Below are 16,113 nucleotides of genomic sequence, written 5' to 3'. Positions count from 1 at the left end.
AACCACATTCTTTTTCTCTTTTTTGATGGGTGTCTCTGACTTTGTATATGTACTGGTTTAAAGGTAAACTGGCAGGAGAAATGAACCCAACTCCAGAGATTATAAATCAGAGTTACAATTTAATAACAATAATACAATAAATACAATTATATGGACAAACAATTGGGTCATCCACAATGGGTGATTGCGAGTCATGAGATATTTTTGGAATCCTTGATGGCCCATTAGCAGACATGACCCCTCAGGCTGGGTGTAGAGATGCTAATGACTCCCCGGAGGGCAGTTATCACACCTGAGTCATTGGTGTGAGGATAGGAACATCCTCCTATCTCACAGGCTTCTTAACACCCAGCTTATGGCCTGAGGGATCAGGTGTGCTCTGGGCAGTTGCTGCAAATGGTCTATTGTTAACAGTTCCTGGGAAATTACATAGAGGGTGTAGAATATGCAGTTTGGGTTACACCCACACCGTGGGTCCTGGCTGCTCTAACTAGGACAGCACAATAAAAACAGGAGACTTGGCGGTTAATTAATCTAACTTCCCTCACAACATGACCTGACTTCATGGGGAAAGAGAGAGAGAGAAAGGAAAGGAGGAGAGAGAGAAAGGAGATAGTGGAAGAGAGAGAACTTAATTGCAGGTTGGTGTCCAGTTCTCATCTAAACCAGGTAGTCATGCAGCAGCAGGTACCTTTCTCTATAAACCTCTGAAGACCACTAACTCAGTAGGGGCATGGCCAGCACGTCCAGAGTATACCATCAAGACAGTTCTGCTAACAATGCAATGTTTACTGCTGTTCTTAGGAATTATTGGTAAGGATGAGACTAGGGCTCGTCTTCATACATCATCTTTGTCATCAGAAGGTGGCAGACCCACAGTTTGTTCTCTCTTTGGCAAAAGGAAGTTAGATCCCAACTCTTCATCTTCCTGGGTAGATGCTGATGTAGTTATGTACCTAATAGCAGGAACATTCTACAGAATTAGTTATAATTTCTGGTGATTGGTTCACTATCATGGGTCTTGTGACACATTTTTCCCACTCACTGGATTATCTAACTTCTTTATTCGACATGGAGTAGGTACCTTCATATCTGACGGTATTTGCACCCTTTCAGTCAATGTCAGTTACATCTTCGCTTTGTAATTTTATTAAAATGAGCTTTTTTTACATCAAATATGTCCTACTATATATGCCACTCTTCTCATTCCTTCCTTCCCTCCACTGCCCCAAAAAACCCTAAGGAAATAAAATAAATGTAAACCTTTCTCAAATTACCTTCCACAACTTGATTAAATAAGCATTTAGTTGTTGATACAACTGACTGGTTGACAATTGACACTCTAAGTCTACCCTGTTAACAGTTTGTTATCATAGGCATTGTAACCAATTAGTGTCAAGCCTTGTTTGCCCAAGATTAATTTTCCAATATCTGGAGTTCAGAATCAGTTTTTCCTGAAATTAATAGGAACACTTTGAGTACTCTAAAAAGTATATAACTTTGAAGATAAAACCTCTGACAAGTAAATTATGTTTGTGTTTTTCTTTTTTTTTCTTTTTTTTTCCTGATTTAAGTATACATTAAGAAATACCTGACTTAGTTGGCATGAGCTAAAAATTTTAAAAAGGGTCTAAATGAAGCTGAGAAATTGTAAATATAATTGATATGAAGGTAAGTAATTAAATGAAATAATATAAAAATGTCACTATTTTAAATTTCAATTAAAAAGATATAGGAAAAGCTTTATTTTAAAATATAAATTTTTCTACAGATATTGACTTATTTTCTAGAAAATGTTTTCAAATAATTTTAATAATTTTGAACTTAAAGGATAGAAATACTGTCGTCAGTTCACAAATGTAAAGAAAATTATAGAAGTCAATAATGGTTATGTCCATCCTCATTATTCTAACTACATTGAAATTGGTGATTTTTTAATTAGTTTCAGATGAACAGTTTGACTCATTATTAAATGTTAATACTGAATGCTGAGTTCTTAAAGGCACAAAAATGTATTGCAACAATTATGAATTTTTAAGAACATAGAGTTTTTTTTGGGTTGATTTTTAATTGAAAAAACTGATTCATTGAAACCAAAAAATTCAGTTTCACAGAAGAAAAAATAAATGTGTTTTTTAGTGAAACTGCATTTAGAATTTTGGGGGGGGCTGTTTCATCCATTTGAAGAGAGTTCGGAACAGCCTAGTTGAAAAAATTAAACTTCTTTTTCCATCATGTGCAAAACAGGCATTTAAATCTTGTTTTCTAATTTACCTGACAAGAAAAGAAAACTAGTGCATCAAATGAGAAAAGAAAATTAACACTTATTACAGGATAAGCATGTATTTAACGACTTGTGACTATTTGGCTTTTAGAATCTGGACTAGAGGATCTTGTTAAATAGTTAGGTAAAATAGAATGTGTTTGTGTGTATGTGCATATACATCATATGTATTTTTATATATCTATTATATATATATGCTTATGATGTTTATGCATAGAAAATAAAATTAAGGACTTGGTTTCAATACAAAGAAAAAAATTGCTAGATTTACAAACACACACACATCCAGCCCCCACACCCTCCCCTGAAATGGAATATTTGCTTCTGTACAGACATTTTAATTATTGTCTAAATGGTCATCATAGTATTATGCCTAAGGCTGTTACTTATTGTAATACTCATGACTTTTATTTTAACATTATTGTTATTATTATTATTATGAGATTAGCATAATGTATTATTACATAGCACATTACGTAGTTATAGCTATGGAACATCTTTTCCGTTTGGACAATGGTTTGGAATTTTATATGCATAGTTCAGGTCTGGCCTTAGCCAATCTTAGCCAACAGGGAGTGTGAAGAATTTAAATAGGGAACAGGAGACACAATTTTTTTTCTTGCTTGGGATGAAATACAAGATGGGGAAAAAAAATGGTTGAGGATCAAGGTGGATGCCTATGTGTGATTGCACATGTGTCACGCTGAGTACCATTCCAAGCCTTTCTCATTGATGGACCAGAACTACATTGAAAAAAAAGGCCTGTTGTATATTTGCACTCTTGAATATGTTTCATAGTACCACCCCTCAGATATTTGTCCCTTTTTTCTAGAAAAAGAAAGAGATACGTAGGTGTCAGATAAACACCAAATCAAAAAGAGTTTTATGGGATCTAGCCATCATGAGCTTTTTATATGTCTTCAGATATGATTTTTATGCTTACAATCCTGTGATCAAAACATTTCAGAAATTCAGAGAAGTATATGTGAAATGTAGCCTATTTGAGAGTACCTACAGAAATTATCGGATCTCTGAGTATATAGGTAAATCTCAGATATATTTACATTATATTTACTCTCCATACAGAGACATTATCAAAATACTCCAATAAAAATGAAATTATTAAAATAATTATCAAATTATTTCCCTACTGTTTAGGCATCATGTCAACACATATTGTCGATATAAAATGTCTAATCGAAGAAATCAAGTACCTTTAATACGTTCCAAATATTTTTTAAAAAATAATTTTACATCCTGCATGTTAAACTCAGTTTAATTTCCTCTACTTAATATGTCTTAAATTGGTACTTAAATATCCAATTCTGTGTTAAAAATCTGAATGGAAAACAAATGAAAATACTGCAGTTTTCTAGAATAAAGACAAGCAAAAAATTTTTTCCACAACTTTTAAGAGTGGTTAATTCCCACATCCCTGTTAGCATCGTGTAGCATTAATATTTCATGGGTTTAAATTTCTAACATAAACATCAGATAATTTGTATCAGCAGCAACAAGCAGCAGTATAACTGACTGCAAAAAAATGAAAAAAACCTAGAAAATGTATCTCTTGAAATGTTGAATGATTTTAGGCTTTTTTGAGGGTTGTGGGTTTTAAGACTTCTCTCAGTGCTGGCACTGATCCAGTTCTCAGTTGGAAATGTCATTGTGATTAATTGATAGCCATAACCTATAGCAGGGAGGCATATAATTTTAATTTGAAAAGTCTTGGATAGAGACCAATTAGTACCATGGTAAATGATGAGCAATTTCGATGTCAAATGTCATTCAGGGTCTTGTTATGTTGTGCCCTTTCTTTTTTTTTACTTCCCTATGCTCCCCTGCCCACTTTCCTTTACATCTTTTAGTGTACAAAATAGCATTATTTAAAACATTTCTATACGATTTAAAACACACTAAAAACTTAATTCCTTTAAGTAAATGAAATAACATGAAAGATGAAGAGAAAGGAATCTTCTAATGAGTCAGCAAAGGCCTGCAAGGCTGGTTGTGAATACAAACACTAAAATGTGGGTGCAAACACACACAATACTCAGAAAGTGACACGTGGGACCAGGGCCACGATTACTATGTACTTACGTGCATGCAGAGGTGTCAGAAGGCAAAGAGTTTGTGTTCCACATGGATCCAGCCTTCACTATTTCAGCTTTTGTTCACAGGGTGTTGGATGCAGCATGATAGGTAGGGAAGTTTATGGAAGGTCTCAAACCTCCCAAACAAAAAACATGAGATATTTTTGTTTGTTTGTTTCCTTTGGACTTTTGTGAGCTCTCTTGTGTGTTCCAGAGTGTCCTACTGGGGACACTGTGGTACCAAAATCCTCAGTGTGGTTCCATTTCCGGCATCAGGGCCCTACTTTATAAATATAAATTGGTAATGCTTATTTACTTACAAATAGGCATTTAACTGACATTACAGCAAGCACTATGCAACTCTTTATTAAAAATCAATTAATTAAAAGTATTAAATGAGGGATTTAATAAGTTACAGATTTCTGCTTACTCTGTTCAACATACCTTTCTAAAGACAGGCTTTACTAGGATTTACAGAGGAAGGATTATCAAAGTATTACCCTTTATGTATAGATTGATTCTGAATCCTGCTCTTTTGAAACACATTGTTCACAATGGATTTTGGGACATATAGAAAATGTAAAATACTTTTTAAACCTGGCTTAATTATATTAATTGATTATAACATTAATATATTTAAAAGTTTGCTAATAAGAAATGAAAAAATAGCTTATTATAAAGATTTTTCTCTTCTGTTATTCTTCTCTTTTTCTAAATACTTAAGGCTAAAATTTATACTAAAAGCCTGAAAAAATATACAGTGGGCCAAAGTAAGCAGCACACTTAAAAGTGGAGGACAGGCAGACAATAAAAACAAATTAATGCAATAGTAAATATGCTTTGATTGTATTAAAATCATATGTATATTGAGGCTCAAAGTCCGTCTTTATTTGCATTTTTTTAGCATTCAAATTCCTTTGAATCTCTTACAAACTGTCTTATATTTAAATGTGTTAGAACTTCAAGATATATCTTAAATTATATCCCGACAGCATAATTGGAGGATTTAGGCACTAAATTCTCCTTTGGATCATATCTTTTTAATATCTGTAGATTAGATGGGAAGGGGTTTTGAGGGGTGAACAGCTGCATAAAATTACACAAACCATAATATCTTTTGGGGTTTTTATCTCAACTAAATATGGTTCATAAGAAGAATACTGCTTGTATGAAAGTCTTTGACTTGGGATATTATATAAATCAATCAAGTGATTGTTAATTTAAGGTGGAAATCTTGCAACACTGGAAACTCAGTATTAACACTCTCTAGCATTTTTAGGTTAGTCTCATTGTTCTCTGCTTTCAAAGGGAGGTCTTCCAGTGTGTGACCTGAATGTCAGGTCATATAGTCAGGAAAATGTTGAGTCTTCATTTGTATTTCCTCCAAGGATGATTTTGTGAAGAGTACCATCTAACATCAATATTTTAAAATTCTTTGCTTTTTATCTCTTAAAAGCATTTATGACTGCCACTTGGCCACTTCCCTCTTCATGTGTCCAAACCCAGTATTTCTCAGGTCATTTGATCTTATAGGCAGTCCTAATCAGATAAGGTCATTAACTGTCGTGGCATGCAGGGTTATTTTGATTATAGATCAGTTATTCTCCCTATAACACCTGCTTTCCATGCTGAGTGTTTATACTACTACTACTACTACTACTACTTGGCCAGTCTTCACGAACGAAGATCTGGGGAAAGGTCTTTTTACCTTTCCAGCCTGCGCAATGGATTTTTTAGGTGAGTTAGCCTCCGCTGAACTGAGCCCACCCTTTAATCCTAAGGTTCATCTGCCGGGGCCAAGCAAGCTTGGACAATGGCAGTGAGGTCCTCAGGACGTAGGTTTGTTTAGAGTGACCTTCTCATAGATGGATGGCCTCACAGGGCTAACGGGTTCCATCTGCCCGGGAGACCGAGGAATCAAACCCGGGTCGCAGCAGTGAGAGTCCTGCATGCTAACCACTAGGCCACCAGGGGTCTCAAGTGTTTATAAGGGTAGCATGAATTTGCCAGTGTTCCCTGGAAACAAAGCATACAAAGAAAACCCTTAAGCCTTTTCTTGCACAAAATTATTTGAATATTCAGAGAACTCATTGACAAAATGGTGTACATAAGCTCTTACAGTGTTTGTTAGGATTCAGTTATTTCTTCCTCTAAAACATACCAGTTTTTCATCTCCGAATACTACCTTCTGCTTTCATTCTGTTATTTCTCTTCAAGTTCACTTACTTTTGTGTGGTTTGGGATGTTTCTTGGTTTGGTTTGGTTTGGTTTGGTTTCCCCTAACTACAGTTTCTCCAAACTGTAGCTGTGAAGTTTTTTTATTTCAGTAAGAAAACTGGAGTGCATTAGAAAGTAAGCCTGAGATACATTTCATTTAAAGTTGAAAACAATTATTTCCTACAGGTCTCACTCTCATCAGGAAGTGAGAAATGATTCAGTATACTGATCTGCACTGGGCAAAAAAAGCTGACATTTCAATGACCTTCATTTGCTAATACAAAATAAGTTCTAAAAACAGTTACTGATATATAAATAAAATGTACGGCCACGTTCATTAGGATTAAGTGAAGGGTTTTTTAAACACTTAACTCATAATTTCAATATCTGGATAATGGATAACAAACACTTTGCTGTATTCTACCATAATATCCTAATTAGTCTAATGTTTATATTAATTTCCAGCAGTGAATGATGAAACATCTCAGAAGCAGATGTTACACTATGTAAGTTGGCTGCAAGAAAGCATTACATTTTCATGTATGGTTTTGTGTTTCTGGTGATGTAGCAATACATTTAAATTTATAGGGTCCATTTCAAATGAACAGCACCCACTAACAAGCCATTTGTTACTTTTACCTACATATGGAACCTTTTCACTGGCATTGGTTCATATGCCCTGTGTTCATCGGACTTTCATAAAATCACAAGGTGTCAAAAAGGAATGTGTATAAACTAATTTGCATTACTTGTGATTTGTGACTGTGCAAGAGAGAACTCGTACCCATATTTAGTGGGGGGGGAGGCGGAATGGGGAAAACTGGGGGTAGGCGTTATTATTGGCTCAATTCCACACATACCAAATGTGAATACTTATGTTCTTCCCACAAAACATTAATTTCTTCACATACTGTAGACTTTATTCTTTTACCAGGTTCCAGATAGCAGACAGCTCTTGTTTTTCACTTATGTTTTCCTTTTAACAACAGTCATTAATTTACTGATATGCTGTCTATCAGAACCACATCATCTTGATTAGAGCTGTTATCCTAATCAAAAGGCTGATAATTAAGACTATCCATCTGTAGAGTTCCAAGTGCTAAGATGAGTTGAAGATCCTAATTAAGATTATTTAGGTGTTACTTAAATGCCATCATTTGATTCAGCTAATCATACCAGCAGGTACATTAGATTTGCATTAATGTTCTGCTGGAGCCAGCAGCTCTTTAAACAGATCAAAAAATGCAGATTACAGGCACCCTTTTCAAACATCTTTATATCAGTACAACACAGACAATGCTCTAAAGTAAATGCAATATTGGAAGAAAGAGGCAATTTTTGTGTTTCTCAGTCTGCTTTATGGTAATCAGTAAAGTATTTAAAATAGTTTATTTACTGAGTTCGTCTGCCATAGCAGCTCCATGTTTAAGTTTTCACTTGCGCTTTGAATATATACTGTATGGATGACTTTCAATTTAATGAGTATTTTTCTAGCCTAAATGAAATGGTACACTGTGTGGGAGTTCATTAGTTCCTTCTGACAAATTATTAGATAGGTAGTTTGTGAGTAAATTATTGGAGAAGTCATAATTCTCATCTAATAAGGAATCCTTTTGAGGCTGAAATTCTCCAAGAGTCATGATTGTGTGTTTTAAAGGGAGCTGTGTTAACCTGCTTTTCTTTTCTCCTTTTTTTTATATCATCCAAAAGGTGAATTTATTTTCATTAGCATTTTAGTACATTATGACTTTATAATGAAAACAATGAAGTTTCTATTTCAAATTTAACTTGTAGATTGTTCACTTCCTAGGAAAGAGATCAATTATTGTTAGTAATGTAAAGTAATCTTAAGTCAGTACAATCCAAGATCTTCATGCAGGCCTGTGGATGTGTTTTATGAGAGGTCTTAACTCAAAAAGCAAGGAACTAGTTAACCCATATAATGTGTTGGACATCAAAAGAGGCCATAAGTGTGCTTCAGAGAGAGGTCAGCCCTGTAGAAGAAGGTTATGATAACGGTTTGAGATATAAATATATATATTTATATATATATACAGATATAAATCTATTTAAACACATGTTAAATCTAAGATTCTGTTCACCCAGAGTAGGACAGAGGAAGAAGATACCTTTCTTCTCTCTTTAACTACCTGTCAGAAGGGTGTAGATTGAACCAGGCTCTCTTGGAGGTGCATTCTCTGTGGAGGAAAGGCAATGGACGCAAAGAAACTACACACAAGGAATCAGTCAGACACTGTAAAAACACTCACTGTGAATGTTGCCAAGCATTCCATCTTCGTCTGTATTTAGAATTTGACTGAACAAGGCCCTGGTCTGAGGTGGAGGCTCTTTGAGCAGAAATTCAATGATTCAGTCCATCAGGCACAGCTCTTGAGAACTAGAGGATGATTTAATTTCTGCAGGTGAATCATTAGGTGTAGAAAGTGTCTAGGCTTAGAGGTTTTCTTCTAAATCACTGAAGTGAAAAGAATCACATATTTTTAGTCTCATTTGTTTTTTTCAGAGTCAGACTGCTCTGGCAGGATTTGTTATAGAGGATAAGAAGTTCCTGTACACATGAAGAACTCTCCAGTCCAACTAAGTACTTAAACATGGGGACAGCACAGTCACATTGCTGCATTTCCTTTAAAGGAATGTTTACCTGAAGATAAACTGTACTTCATTACCTAGTCTCTGAGATTTCAGTACTCTTTAAGAATAATGTCTCATGGGCAATGTAAAATACTGGCCCAATTCAAGAATGCAGACATAGTTTCTATGCATGAAGAACATCCAAAAACTATTACTTCTGGGACATATGCTTAGCATTAATCTATAAAAATGAGCATTCAGTTAATGAGTTTTAGACTTTTTAAGGTTCTTTCAGGAAAACTAGATTCAAGAATAACATGTCATGAAGACAGGAAGAAAGAGGAATATGAGTGGGGTGTCTAAGAGAAGGTTAAGTTAATTTGGTACTCAACTCTAAGTTTTCTTGATTTGAAATATTAATTTTGCCTCTAACTCTGAAGTTGCTATCCCTATATTTTTCACAATTTTGGAATGTTTTGCAAAGAATTTTGCTTGCAAGCTTCTGATGCTATCCTTAATTTTATGTTAACGGATTCTATTACCTAAAATACACCCAGCACCAATAGGAGATGGATGGAATTTTCAAAGAAATTATAGCAATTACACCAAAAGAACAAAGATATTACAGTATATTTTAGTAGTTACATTTAAGAAATGAATCATCTTTAAAAAAATCTTTTTTGATAATCTGTTTTATTTCCATATAAACAGACATTCATACTGAATTTGCATAGAAATAGATGCATTCAAAACATCTTTACAGCAATCATGAAATCACAGAAGTTACAGATGTAACAGTGTTATCAGTTCTGATTATTTAAACTGGGCATCTGTTTTTCTGTGAGTGATTTTTGGGACAGTTACTGGTTTTACACACCATTTCACACCTGCAGATCCAGACAATAGATTTAAATACTTAATTTAAGTTCTGCCCACACAACAGAAAATTGATGCCCAAGTTTTCCAGACTCCACTCAGGTTATGGGAGAATTTCTAGAGCATCATTCAACTTAAATGATTTATATGTTTAATTTTAGAGTCTCTGAAAATTGGGAACAATTGGCAATCAGCACTGATGAAAAGTATCCTTTACAGTTTTAAATCTTGCCTTACATCCAAGAAGAGGCATTCCATATCAGGAGACAATCCAAAGCTTTTGCTTTACTTATGCCAGCAGTAGTACTATCAGAAACACTACACTGCATTTAAAAGGTTGTCCATGCTAAGAGCTTAGATAATTACACCTTTCATACCAACACCTCATAGCGTACAACTGTTTTCTACATTTTTAAGGTTTAGAGATGTTAATGATGTACTTATTTTAAAATTATGTCATTGGTTGTCATTTGCTTTAAATAAGATCTGTGTAGAGAAATAGGTAGCAGATACATTTGTTAATTTTCTTTGTACCTAGACTTAAAACGTCATGCCTATTGCTAGCTATCTGAACATTTTACTCAGTGCTCTTTTCAACTAGTGATTAAGCGAAGACAATATGAAGGAAAAGATGGTTTTATCCCATAATGTCTTAATAACATCTTCGCCAGTTAATGAGTTTTGTAAATCGATGGAGGACTTTCCCTTTAAACAAAGTCGTGATTTTGTCCAAGGTCAAAGAAGAGCAGTCTTTCTAATTTATCCTTTAACAATATTATGTTTACCATAAATTCTTACTTTTCTGAAGGGGATATGCTCTGCTACAGAAATGGTGAACTGTAAAGTGTTTTATTTTGTGCTCTGAGGAAACAGCAATTTCTCAAACCATCTGACTCGAAAGCAGAGCTGTCTTTAAATAGTGAGACTGAACCAGAAGATTCTACTGACTGGTGCTAAAGAATCTTCTAAAAATACCATATCTATTGACTGTACCTGGGTACTTCCTAGCAAATGTCTAAAATGCTTTTAATGTTATATTTTAAGATTGCGGTTCTAAGCAATATTTCCTGTTCTGATATTTTATTCATGCTGTTAGTGCTAAGTTGATTAGCTGTCACTATAATTTCTTTTTGGAATATATTCCTTTAATTATCGTTTTATCTTTCTGCAGTTTTTAACAGTCTGAAGCCATAAACCAGTTATTGTTTTTACCACACTGGTGTGACAGTGGAAATTAGATAAACTGTCTGCGAAAGTACATATTCATGGGAAAACTGCTAAACAAATACCTTCAATCACAAATTTATGGAATATGTCTGTGTAAGGCTGAAGAAAATGGACTCTTGAACCTGACAGAAGTACATAAAAATAAGAATGTAAGAAATGTTCCTAATGTTGGACCATACACTTAGTCCTTCTTTCAGTAAGAAATATAGTAGGAATATAGTAGGATATGCCATTTAAAACTAACATACGAACCTCGCTACTGAATTCCATTTCCCTTGTAAACTCTATTATCCAAAATCAATAAATTAAGAATGTTACAAGGTACATTCCTATGCATTCACTTTAATATCTGTCTATGGACCTACTATCTATGAATTCTTCTAAATCACTTTAGACCCTGTTGATACAGTCTTCTCCCACAAAGCAGTGTAGCAATAAATTCCAGAATTGGATTGCCTCATGTTTCAAGTACTTTTGAAATGTTTATCTTGTTCTAGCTTCAGTGAGAGCTCCCTATGTCTAGTACTGTGAGATTTGGCAAATAATAGTTCTGTATCATCTTATCTACTAACTTCCTGTTTTTTTTCTAAATCTTACTAATCAATCTTTTCCTTTTCAATTAGTGTCCTAGCCTTTTCAAATTCTCCTTAAACAGTAGGTGTTCTGTTCCCTTATATGTTTGTTGCCCTTCTCTGTACCTTCTCTAACTCCACTGAGTATTTCTTGATGGACGAACTTGATGGATAAGCTCTTAGTAAATGTTTATATAAACATTTACATATTTTGTAAAACAATTAACTTAAAATTCCAAATAATATAAAATACGTTCTTCAGGATTCGTAGTTTGTTCAATCAAATAATTTAACAGCAGTTTGTTGAGATGGGGATTTGATGGCCTTCCTATAATTTACGTATTCTTCTGAGAAAATCAAACTTGAATCTGAAAAAGTTGCTGGGTGCAGATTTATGGGGGACTTGCTGAATCCAATAACCTGAAAGGTAAAGGCTGCAGCAGCTCCATGCCCCTGGATCCAACCAGTAGTGAGGCTAAGAAGGTATTCCCAATAGACCCACTACAAACATTTGGACATAGGCAAAAAAGTGCACTGCCAGCCACCTGTCTTCGTGCACTCTGTCCCTTTTAGCCCTTTATCTCTCTGTTTTACCACATCTGCCTTCCTAACCCAAAGATTTTCTTACACCACAAAAATGTAAAACATTAAATGGCAGAATATCTTTTGGAATCTCAGAGCCACTCACCGCTTGTAATGAGTTGGAAATTCTGGAGTCAGCAGTCCTCAGATTTCATGATCTCTATGCCAGTGATATTTTTGAATTCATACATAACTATATCTAAAAACCTTTGTAAGTGAAAAAAGAATATTCTCATGATCATTTTTTAATAAATATTTTTCAATTAGGTTATAAACAGAGAAAAGCTTTGTTATGCACCTAAACAACACAACTTGCTACTTCTAGCTACAATCCAGAAAAGTTTTGTCAATCTGATCTAAAGCATGCTAAGTACTTGATAACAGCTCATCATATCCTATGAGAGTTCATTCAAACACAGGGGGAAAAGTGCCATAAATAAAGGTTTATAGTTGGTTTTGGGTTTATATTTTTTAGTTAGTAATATAATATTGTCCTTATTTCTGCAGGCTTACTAGCATAAGACAAATAGATTAAAGACGCCCAAGATGTTAGTTTTCCTATTATTCAAATTCTTTTGTAAATATTCATAGTTTATTTTATTTGCAGAAAGTGGAAAATGTCTTGCAATCTCCACCAAGAAGATTCTGTTATTCCTCCATCTGACTCTCAAAAGGATCGTTTCCACCAGAAAAACAAACAATCCAAACCAATCAAATCCCAAAACAAAACACCTTAGAAAGTTTGAAGTATTCTAGGTTTAGAGCAGTGAGGACATGTGAACTAAACAATGACATTATCATACCCTGTTATTTTGCAGTATTTGTGATCTCTTTGTTCTTCATCAGATTGAAATAAAAAAGAATCTCAATAATTCAGTTCCCTAAATAGTTTATCATATCATTTTCCTGAGTAATATTTTTGTCTATGTGTTTATTACTGAGCTATCATTTAGCAGAATCTTTTTTACTGATACTTTTAGAATTTCAGACTTCACAGGCTTCTCCAACATAGTGTTACAATTACAAAACCCATTAGAGAGAATATAATTGCTGTTAGTGCACAATGTTTGTAATATATATTAGGCATCAGATTACTAAAAGGCATACATATTTAATGAAGTAACTCTGAATACAAGGTTACTAATGATTAATAGCCTGAAAGGACACAAAAAGCAACATGCATTTTTCCCAAGCCATTATAAACTGCCAAACATATTACAGAAATTATGGGTGAGAAAGTAATCTGCGGGGCAGTGAAAGTCAAAGGAGAGAAACACAGTGTTCCATGAAATTATATATTGATGCAGATATTCTATGCAGTGCAATTTCAACACTAGATTACCAAGAACCTTTATGAATGGCAATGTAATGCTTTTAGTTATACTTATGATAATTGTCTGTGTGATCTTAAAGACGTTTTTTACAGGCTTCCTGCAGTTTTAAGTGCAGAGCAGCAAAAACAGTTTGGGTGCTCATTGTGGGATACCTAAATGTCATAGGGTCTGACTGTAATCTGCTTGTATTTTGAATGGACAGAGAGTAAAAATCTGGGTTTATATCCCTTCTAAATGCTATGCATTAGAAAAGATTAGACTTGATGACTGCTGAGGGGGCAGATAAATCATGTGTGGACAGTTACTCTCCTTACCAGAAACTGAACATACTTAAATAAGCCAAGATCCTGATAGCTTGGGCTGTTCGTAACAAGTGCTGGTCCCACATTTGAAACTTGTGGATGCCGGTGGCTCTTGGTCCTTTCTATTCTTTACTGCCATGGTTGCAGAAGATGGAGAGGGAAGTAAAACTGAAAAATAGTAGTGAGAAATAGTTTGTTTCCTGGAAACTTTTGTTGAAACCAAGGACTAAATGGGACTAAACAAAATGGCAGGATGACTAGAATATTTAGTGGTGTTTAACAGCAGGATATAAAGACACACTTGGACTGTGTTTCATCTAAGTCCCTGTGACACTGGATGAGACTACAAGTTTATGATGGTACCATCTCACTAACACTTACCCATTTGTGATACTATTGATCAAGATTCAGAATGGAGTGGCTGGGAAAGTGTATTAAATATGAATGACTAGAACAACCTCTTGAATATAGTGATATTGCATGTTTAAGTATATGTACAGTTCCTGACTTGCAGTCACCCTGACAGAAGAAATCTATCATTTGCATACACCAGGTTATTTCACAAAACAAGACGACAGACATAAAAAATGATCTTGATAGTTCTGGAAAGTCCATTATGTAGAACCAGTCATAGAATATACTAGCAAAGAGAGTTATTAAAGGAGAGTTATAAACAGTTTCAGAAAGCTAATCTCTCATCTAAGAAGAAATGAGTCTAATATACTTGTTATGGAGCATATATAAACAAAGAAGTCTGGCCTTAAGTCTTATGTGCTATAGGATAACTAGAGTGAGGTGCAACAAAGACTACAAAGCAATTAATAACTGTGACTTGAGAAAACAGCAACTCTGGCTTGGTGGCCAGTGTTATATATTTGTTCTCCATGCACAGGAAGAAGTTCTGTCAGGTGATCTGTTAATCAAAGTGGCAGGTTCTGCTTCCCTTCTTCTCACTGACATTAATGTTGATGCATTGCTTTTTTGATATTTCATGTGTTTCTGCATGCCACAGATAAGAATTTGCCCACAAATTCAGAGCTTTTTCTTGCATATCATCTGGGTGATAAGCATTTAAGTTTTCTTTGCAGAGGGAAAGCTGATTCTTGTTGATAGTATGCAAGATAAATGAGGCAAAAAAAAAGCAGTAGTGAAAGGTTCTTTGTTTTTAAGCAGACATTCCATTGACCATGTAGCCAAATATAAATAAATAGAAAAAAAGGAAATTCTTTCATTTGCCACTATGTTAATTTCAATGACAGAAGGATATTTAATATCTGCCTTTATATACTATAGCCAGCAGTAGATGAATCATTGCTTTTTCAAGGCTCCTGTAACATTGCAAAATACAGCAATTATTAAATTTTGAGGGGTTTGTATTTTACCTTTCCTTACAAGTAGGTACAACATACATAAACAACTATGATTCAGGGATAAGATGCAATGTCCAAAACTGAACTATAGAGGTTATTATAATATGGAATACTGAATTTATGTGAGAACAGAATAATGGAATGTTAAGCATTATATAGCTTCAGGTAAAACCATTGAAATAAGAGATGATTTACTTTTATACAAAACAACACATTGTTGTGGTTTAACCTAGCTGGCAACCAGGCCCTATGTAACCACTCTCTCTGCTCATTCCTCCACCAGCAGGATCACAGACAGAATTGGATGGGTAAAAGCCAGAAGACTGGTGGGTTGAGATAAAGACTGTTTAACAGGGAAAGCAAAAGCCATGCACACCAGCAAAGAAAAACAAGGAATTAATTCACTGCTTCCCATGGGCAGGCAGGTGTTCAGCCATCTCCAGGACAGCAGGACCCCATCAAGCATAATGGCTACTTGGGAAGACAAATGTCATCATTCCAAACGTCCTCCCCTTCCTCCTTTTTCCCCCCACTTCATATACCGAACATGATGTCATATAGCATGGAATATCTCTGTGGTCAGATTGGGTACTGACTGTGTCTCCTCACAACCTCCCATGTACCCCCAACCTGCTTGACAGCGTGGCAGTACGAAAAGCAGAAA

Source organism: Neopelma chrysocephalum, unplaced genomic scaffold, assembly GCF_003984885.1.
Source record: "Neopelma chrysocephalum unplaced genomic scaffold, ASM398488v2 Primary Assembly neopelma1_25, whole genome shotgun sequence".
Classification (NCBI taxonomy): Eukaryota; Metazoa; Chordata; class Aves; order Passeriformes; family Pipridae; genus Neopelma; species Neopelma chrysocephalum.
This window is presented reverse-complemented; position numbering follows the sequence as displayed.